The sequence below is a fragment of the Vipera ursinii genome (genome assembly GCF_947247035.1).
Source record: "Vipera ursinii genome assembly, chromosome: Z".
NCBI lineage: Eukaryota > Metazoa > Chordata > Lepidosauria > Squamata > Viperidae > Vipera > Vipera ursinii.
The window spans coordinates 54,553,026-54,563,111 of record NC_139517.1 but is presented as its reverse complement, the minus strand read 5'-3'; positions in this window follow the sequence as shown (position 1 = coordinate 54,563,111).

Below are 10,086 nucleotides of genomic sequence, written 5' to 3'. Positions count from 1 at the left end.
CATCCAGAGAAATCAGCTGCCAGGCGAATCAGCTATGGACTTTGTGGCCGCCGTGTGACAAGCCGCCCGAATGTGTTGGTTCCCGGACCTGGAAGATCGGATCCGGGATCGAATTGTGTTCGGCCTGAGCGATGAACACCTCCAGCAGAATATAATAGCCAAGCCTACCCTGAGCCTGTCAGAAGTGATCAATGAAATAATGGCTCGAGAAGCCATTAACGAAAAGAGCTCTCTCAAACCGAACAGCAACCCAAATGGCTCCATGCATCAAGAAAACGCTACTGACAGCGGAGAAGACGAAGAAGCCGGTGAAGCCGAAATCGACGCTATTTTACAAAGGCTGGAGAAGTTCAAGAACCATCGTGAACAAAACGTAAACCCAAAGAAACCAACCGGGGCCAGCAGATATGCCTCAGCCACCAACCGTAACACCGGCAACAACAGCAGAAATTGCACCAGCTGTGGGGGCAATCACCCCAGGGCGACCTGCCGCTTCCGTGGGGCCAAATGCCATGCCTGTGGCAAGATCGGCCACATTCAATCCATCTGCCGAGCCTGAAACCGTGACAACATTCACGACGTTGAAGAGCAATCCGCAGGTACCATTTCCCCCCCAAAAAAACCAGGGACCAGGGCACCTCAGATTATAGAAAATTTGGAAGTGGCTTGCCAGTCAGCAACCCACCCCCTACTAGAACCTAAGATCAAAATTACTGTCAGTATAGAGGGAATCCCGTGTTTAATGGAAGTAGATTCAGGCTCACCGGTCTCTTTAATTTCTGCAGAGACCCTTTCCCTCATCTGTGCAAAGAACAGACAGAAAATAGGGATAACACCCACTAAAATCAAATTGACAGACTTCCAACGTTCCCCAATTAAATTAAAGGGACAGGCCACGGTTCAAGTCAAGTTTAAACAATACCAGGGTCCCTTAAAAATTCTAATAACCGAGGGCAAAAGAACAAATTTGATAGGATTAGACTGGTTCCCAGCCCTGGGCATCTGGCTAGGGGGAATTAATAACGTACAACCCAATAGCCTAGACTCCGTCTGTAATGAGTTTACAGACGTGTTTGGGGTTTTTTTAGGAAAATACACTGGGGCCCCCGTAAATTTAAAACTTAACCCAGAAGTTCTACCCGTTAGAATCAAAGCGAGACGGGTTCCGTTCGCTTTGAAGGAAAAGGTAGAAAAAGAATTAAACAAATTAGTGGGGCAGGGCATTCTAGAACCCGTAGAGGGGGGAGAATGGGAAACTCCTATTGTAACCCCCCTAAAAGCAAATGGAAAAATAAGAATTTGCGCGGATTATAAGGCTTCTGTTAACTGGGCCTTAAATCCGCATGCTTACCCGGTCCCCTCGGTAAAGCACGTCCTCGCAGCGATACAGTCCGGCGCCATCTTTGCCAAGCTTGACTTGGCGCAGGTGTATCACCAGCTTCCGGTTTCCCGCGAAACAGCTGAAATTCAAACAATTGTCACACACAAGGGAGCCTTTCGCATAAATCGTTTGCAATTCAGAATTGCCACAGCTCCTGGAATTTTCCAGGAAATCATGGAAAAAACGCTGAAAGGCATCCCTGGTGTGTGCCCTTATTTTGACGATGTGCTGATCGCCGGGGAATCGGAGGATCAACTAGCTGACAGGCTTAGGACCGTGCTAGGCAGATTTAGATCTGCCGGGCTTAAACTTCAAAGGGAAAAATGTCACATAGGGGTAAAATCAACAGACTTTCTTGGATTTAGGATTGATGCTCATGGCATCCACCCCACTGACTCTAAAATAAAAGCTATTAAACTAGCCCCAACCCCCAGGAATAAGGCAGAACTACAGGCTTTCTTGGGGTTAATCAATTTCTATCATTCATTCCTACCCCACAAAGCAACCATTGCAGAGCCTCTGCATAGGTTGCTGGACAAAAATGCCCCGTGGAAATGGTCCACAATACATGACAACAGCTTCCAGACTTTAAAACACTTGCTCTCAAGGAACTCAGCTGTCACTCATTTTATCGAAGGGAAGCCTATCTGCCTAGCCTGTGATGCCTCCCCATATGGTGTGGGCGCAGTACTCAGTCACCTAGAAGATTCAGGGGAACAAAAGCCAATTGCTTTTTACTCAAGGACACTCACCCCTGCAGAAAGGAACTATGCACAGATAGATAAAGAAGCATTAGCTCTCGTGGCAGGGGTTAAAAAATTCCATGACTATCTGTATGGTAGGAAATTTGTCATTTACACCGACCACAAACCTCTGTTAGGGTTATTCACAACCAACAAAATAACACCTCAAATTCTCTCCCCCAGGGTTTTACGCTGGTCTGTCTTCCTGTCAGCTTACTCTTATGATTTAAAATACAAACCAGGGAAAGACATGGGGCACGCTGACGCACTAAGCAAGCTACCCCTGTCTATTATTGAACCAGACCCAGCCCCAGCTTGTAATATCATGACCATTCAGGACCTCCCTGATTCACCCATCCAAGCCAAAGATATAGCCAACAGCACAGCTAGGGACAGAATCTTAAGCAGAGTATCAGCCTGGGTAGCCACACGCTGGCAGGCACATAGCCCTGACAAAGACTTCCAACAATACTTTAACCGCAAAAATGAGATTTCATCGCATAAAGGATGCCTGCTTTGGGGTAGCAGGGTCATAGTCCCCGATAAACTAAGGAACAAGATATTACAAGCACTACATGAGGGGCACCCTGGAATTGTCAGGATGAAGGCCCTGGCCCGTAGTTATGTTTGGTGGCCTGGCCTGGACAAAGACATCAAACTCCAGGTTACAGGGTGTTATCAGTGCCAAAAATCCAGGCCGAATCAACCACACCGCCCAGTGTATAAATGGGAACAAACTTCTACACCATGGTCAAGAATCCACATTGACTATGCAGGCCCCTTTCAAGGCCACCTTTTCCTCATAGTGGTGGACAGTTACTCAAAGTGGTTGGAGGTAATTCCAGTATCCAGCATGACCTCATCCAAAACCATACAGGTGCTGCAGGGTCTTTTTGCCACTCACGGCCTACCTGATGTCATTGTGTCTGACAATGGCCCACAATTTACGTCTGCTGATTTTCAGGCCTTCAACAGATCCAACTCGATTAGACACATCACATCAGCCCCCTTCCACCCGGAGACTAACGGCCTTGCAGAACGCATGGTAAGATCAACAAAAGACGCCCTAAAACGCATCATCACCGGAGATTGGCATCAAAGACTGGCACAATACCTTGTGAGCCAACACCCCACCCCATCCTCCACCACCAACAAAAGCCCAGCAGAACTGCGGTGGGGCCGTCGTCTCAAGACAAAGCTGGACAGACTACACCCTGATCATGTGGCGACGGAACCAGAACACCACCCCACCGTAAAAGAATTGACAGTGGGGGACCTTTTCTGGGCCAGAAATTACACATCAGGGGACTTTTGGGTTCCAGGGGTGGTGATTGCTAAAACCGGTCCTGTATCTTATGTTATTGAGGGGGAAGGGAGGCGACAATTTAGAAGACACTTAGATCAGTTGCGGAAAAGAGCCCCCGAAAACCAGCCAGAGGGTGAGACTTATAATAGAGAAACAACATCTGACCCAGCAACCCTGCCAACACCTGAAGGGCCCTCTCTCGACTACATGCCAAACACACACACCTGGGACAGTCATGACACTAGTCAGGCATCCCAAGACCAGGGGGAAGAAATGGGGGACCCCAATCCCACCCCAGTGGCTATCAGGGGAGACCCAAGCCAATCTCCTGGAAGGGCAGAACCACCATTGCGATGTTCCAATAGGATCCGCAGGCCCCCAGCATACCTGCAGGATTTTGTAAGGTCATAGGTCACCAGTTTAAGGATTTTTCTATTTGTTCTCATTGTTGGGGGGGGGAAGGGAATGTTATATATTAAGATGAATTAAAGGTTAGTTAAGATGACAGCCAGCTGAAGATCAGCTGTGAGGCGCCCAGCAACAACAGGTGGCGTCCTAACTCCCGTCTCATTGGACCGCCCATTTTGGCGGGACCATTTAAGGATGTGGATTGGTTATTGGTTTGTTGGCAACAGTATTTAAAGGAGCCAGGTTGTGAAGGCTCCTCAGTTCAACCACAATAAAACTCAGTTGAAACCTCGACGTCTCGTCATCTGTCTCACCGGTCTGCCCACAATACTTAACAGCACAAATTGACTATGAATGTACTAACTGTTTTAAGTTTGAAGTGGGTACCAGAAATTTCTATAAGACCAGGCCCTGAAGAGTTTCCCCACTTATTGGGTACATCTCTGTAGGGTTTGGGCCTCTCCCACCATCAACCTTTCTTTTGAAGATCTCCAAAGCTTTCCTATAATGCACAGATCACATTACAAAATAGAATGGAGAAATCCTTTCCTCAGCTGTGTTGTGGCATCCCAGAAGCAGTCACGATCTCTGTGTGACTACAAGGAATTGTGGGCATGTTGAAAGTGATGGCTGCTTCCAGGAAGCCACCATGTGACCCAGGGATGAACAGCTTCATTTTGCTTTCCTAAAGCAGTCTACTCAGCACTGAGGAAAGCTCCAGAGGTAAGCAGAATGGAGTGATTTGTCCCTGGATGACACAGTGGTCTTCTGGAAGTGGCTGCCATTTCACTGCAACAACAACGAATTGTGGACACTCTGAAAATGGCAGCCACTTCCAGATGGTAGCCACATGGTCCAGGATGGATGGCCTGCCCTCCTTCCCAAACATAGTGTCCAGAGATATTCAGAAGATAAGTGTGTGATGGATGAATGGGAGTAACAGCCCAAGGCCTACTGAAACCAAGTGGGACATGATGACCAAATATGACTCTTTTTTAGGCTAGTGCTTTGGCATGCATATTTTCCAATGAGACAGACCAAGACAGGAAGATCATTATTACAATTTATCAGAATATTCAGACAAAAGAGCTTCCTCTCATTCAAAGAGGGAACCCTGATCCTTAGCTTACATCCTCTTTTATAATTAACATAACAAAGAAAAAAATGAAAGAGGAAAGTTGGGTAACCCTCCTTTTCACAGTAAATTAACCACAAAAGTTGTTTGAAGTTAAATTACCAAATGCCACTTGACACTAAGAAACCTTTTCTTATCAGAAAATAATATCCAGTCATCCTTCTGTAACTTTATCTTTTCAGTTTAGAGATGTTAGAAGCTATCTAATCAATCCATATAGCTACAGGATAAGAAGTTTTCCTACATTCCAATCTAATGGTTTTATAAAACCTTTACCACCATTTTTAAAGAGAGAAAAGTAAGTCAAATCAAAATATAAAGCTAAGAAATTACAAAACCCATGTCATTTGCTACTCAGGCAGGATGGGGGATAGAGATTTAGGGGGATGTTGAAGCATCCCTGCAGTTGGTCATAAGGGCAAATGAGCATTTGAAGTGACCAATCATTAAGCAAGATAAGTGTGTGATGGGTGAATGGGAGTAGCAGCCCAAGGCCTACTGAAACCAAGTGGGACATGATGACCAAATATGGCTCTATACTATTGCAAAGACCAGTAGGAGTATATTGGCTGGACTGCAGACTCTCTGATTCACCAGGTTTCAACTTAAAGGACACGTTACAGTTAGGATATCAGGGTTGCATTCAGTGGTAATACTGGAAAAAATAGCATTATTTTCAGCATTTAATTAACATTCACAAACAAGCTATCATGTTTGCAATAATAAATCAAAGTATGCAAATGTTTCATGCGAAGCAGCTGAAGTAATGATAGCTCTGGTCTGTTAATATATTTTTGGCATGATTTTTATGGATACAAAAATTATGTCTTCAACTGTTTTCATAGTCATCAAAGAGTATACATTGAAAAACTATGTAATTTATTATGTCAAGAATGGATCTATCACCTTCAAATATTCTTGTGAGCCAAATAGTTAAAGATGTTGCTTTGTACTTTGTCAATCTACCTCCTGTGAGAATATTGATGGCTTTTTATGACAGTTTCAATGAGATTTTATTGGATCAAGCATCATGCAATTGAGCCAAATTAGACAACACTTGTTATAAAGTGAATCAATGGCCTTTCTAGTAGTTTTTAGAAGCAAATCCTTAAGGACTAATAATGCATGAATAATGCCAAGTTCAATGCAAATCTCCTCTGTCAGTTTCCAAAATAAGTATCATCCAAAAGACTGAGCAACATGGACCAGTAATCCATCCAAAATCTAATTTAAAATTGGTCACGATAGTCTACTTCTTTCCTGATTGTCCAAAGCTGGGACATATCCACTTCCTTGGCCATTTGTGCAGCTGGAGCTAATGTGGTTTATTTTATTTGTTATTTTAATTTGCATTTCTGCATCCTGGCTAGTCAGTCAGTGTTGCAGAATGAGAAGTACAGTTTACCAAGTGAATTTGTTCACTTCAGAACATCAGGCTTTTTACAGTTTATATAAAGAAAGAGGAGAGGAAACAAAAAACTTTGGAAAATTTAAAACAAACATGTTATTCATGTATGTACTTCCACAAATTAGAATCCATTTTATTGTCATTATGTGATCAAGGAACAATATATTTAAAAACAACAGAATACAATTGTCATACTAATAGAAAATAATAGCATAAAAGTTAGAATTGTTTTGATGAAAAAATAAGGCAATTTTCCTCTTATGTTGCAAATGGGAGGCTAATGCAATCTAAATTAAGATTCCTGAATTGGTTTTATATTATTGAATTATAATCAGTTGAGCAATTATCCAGCCAGGTGCAGTTGATTGGAGTCAATTTAATGTTCACCTGATCACTTTTAAACTTTCAAGGGCTCATGATTGCTACTTGCATATGTTTCCACTATTATTGAAATATTCTTGAAAATGTTTATTACTTAAAGATGCTTCCAAAGTTATCTATTAGGCAAATAAATGAATAAATAGATAGATAGATAGATAGATAGATAGATAGATAGATAGATAGATAGATAGATAGATAGATAATGAAATGGGGTGATGGGGCAAAGATAAAATTTCAAGTAACAATGTCTAAGTCATTACATTAAAAGGTAATTTTAATATCCAAGTAATTAAAAATAAGCACATCTCAGGAGTTATACAATGAAATTTCTTATGGTATTAAATCTGGAGATTGAGCAAATGAAAAGTAAATGAATAAATTTTATAAATAAATAAATGGAAAGTTCAGCTGCCACAAGCATAACAGTAACTATTCATCAATTTATAACACTTGTCAAAGAGGAGCCTTGCTAACAACATAGCATTGGAGGCAATGCATCCCATTTCACCAAGCATGGAAGCAAGATTAATCCAATTCATCAGGCTGCTTTTCTTTGAGGAAAATAGCAGCTTCATATATGATACACATGCCCAGAAAAACACTGATGAGCTAGACGGGCAACCAAAGTAGAACTGCTCAGCAGTTCTAATCTGACACATAAAATCACTACAGTGCTTTCTGAATCTTCAATGATAGAGCATTTCAAATGTACCTACTTTTAATTCAATTATACTGCATCAAAGCTTTGTATAGCTCTAATGCCAATATGTAAAATTATACCAAATAACATGGCTTTTAATTTTTATTAAAAAATAGTCATGAGAATTCTTCAAAATCATTAGCCATTTATAGTTTACAGTTGGAAAATTATATCCAAATCTCCAAACCCTGCCAATATATTTTGGATATGTATAAGAATATATGTAGCTGAACATATAAACATGCATTTCCTAAAATATTCTATTAAGTATATTGCTTTGTTTAAAAGTTATATATTTCCCATAGGAAAACTCCTGTATCTTCATAATTATATTTATGGTAAAGAATGTGACCATAGATATCTGCCTTAATGTCAGATTGATTCTCCATATCATCTGTTTTTATTTTTGCTGAAAACAAAACAAATCAATGAAAGAACCTCTTGATCAAGAATGATTTTTGAGGACAGAATTAGATTTCATGATATAGGATATGATCAGTGTTTAGCTTGCATTTATTTGTCCTACTATAAAGAATCCCAACTATAGAGAAGCAAATGATATACGGTAATTTAAAAACTACATAATTATGAAAATCAATCAATTCAGTCCATGTTTCATTGAAATTGATATCATTCTGATCTCTAATTAATCTTTTTCTGAAGCTGTAAATATAGTTTTGTAACCTTGAAAGATGCAGTACAAAAATTGAAGTTTTTGATTCTTATCATATCTTATTATCAACATATAAACGTTAGACTAGCAAAAGAGAAGATCTAGCTTTCTTTAAACTAAAACAGGAAGTTTTAGGCTTTATTACAAACCTGAAGTGGAAATAATCTACATCCATAACGAACAGTTCTCTATCAGTTTAATTCATGTTCTTCAGTTTAATATTTAGTAGCTAGACCATTGATGCTGCATAGAATGCTCTCATATAAAACTTATATATAGTTTTTGAAGTGCTCTCTAAAAATGGGTATCGCTGTCAGAACCACTAGTTTTGGCTTGGTGCCTTGCCGGAATTCTGTCATCAAAGGGAAAGGAGGGGGGAAACAAATAGGCAATTTGCTGTATAACTTTATGGCAGGAAACTAGCAGGGGGGGTGATAGTTGAGGAAGAACAGAGGCTGTTGGAATCTGGCACTGAAATCTTCAAGACCATTAGCCTTGAGTGTGGAAATTCACCAGCCCAAACACCTCAGAGTTTCTCATAACATCTTGGCAGTGCTGGTTTGGCTATGCAGGGACAGACTACAGGGGGAGGGCTTGGGAAAATGGGTTTTTTTAGTTCTGTATTAGTGCACAGGAATTTTAGATTCCACTTGACTTTCCTGCAATCAGTATCTCTTAGTAAAAGTGCCTTTTCACTTCAGATGGAGTCGAGAGTTTTGCTTCCCTAAGGAATCAGACTGGGTCAGACTGGATCTCACATTAAGTGGAATCTGCAATCTTGGTCAATCCAGAGAGGGCATCACCTCTATTGTTGGCTCAATAGAATGACCCAAAGAAGATTGAATGCTGCTAGGAGGCTTCATCCAGGCCCCCTCCTGGTCTGGATCTCTCTGAATGAACAAGAGATGTGGAGAGCTGTGGCAACCTGCCAAGACCCAGCCAGTTTCTGGGCATCAGGAGAAAGGAAGACTGGCAAGAGAAGCCCTCTAGGGTAACCTTCACATATGGAAGCAATGGCATCTGTTAGAGGGAGCAGAAGATGGAGCTGGAAGAACTGGAGGAGTAGGAGCAAGAATCAGGCAAAGAGGATGGCCAAGATGACTAGATGATGGAGCAAGACATCTTATTTATGCAGGGAGCCTTTGAAAACTTCAAGGTATGAAGTCCTCTCCTAAGTGTCCCAGCCAGATGAGCAACCACACCAGGCCTCAGTAGCTCAAGAGATGATCACATCCACTGTAGCAGGCAAAGCTCTTGTGGCTGCAGTGGCAACAGCAGCCCAAGCACCTGGAGGGGTGGCCCAGACTGGGGCCCCTGTGCAGATTGCAACAGTGAGGAGAAGGAGCCACAAGACCCCAATGCTGGGTGTGAGATTTGATGGAGATCCCCAGCAATTGGAGTTCTTCCTGGCCCAAATCTGGACCTACATGCAGAAATACGGTCACAAAATAGCTACAGAGGGTGGTAAAGTATGTGTCACCAAGGCCCTGGAAAGAATGAAAAGAATGGCAGTTGAGATGGATGGTCATCATCCACAATGGTGATGCACCAGAGCTGAGAAACTTCAACCACTTCATGGTGGCACTCTGCAAGTGCTTTGAGAACCCTCTCACTGAGACCATATCAAAACCATTAATCAGGGCCAGACGTCCACTGGAAGTAGGGCTCCCTGGCAGCAGGATCTCACTAGAGCTCCTGCAGATTCCCCACAGTTTTAGAGTTAGAACAGTTTCTAAGCCAGAAGAAACTTCCCTGGGAAAGGGGAAGGTCTGGAAATCAATCCTCTTGCTCCCCTGAATAGCCGGATGCTCTCTGGATGCTCTTCTTGATGATGAAGAAACAATTGGGTGAGTCCTGGCTGGGGCAGGGTAACCATGCAAGTTCACTGTGGAAGCTGTTTATTCAGACATTAAGGGATGCCGCCGGTTCCTAGACACTTATTTCTCAATAT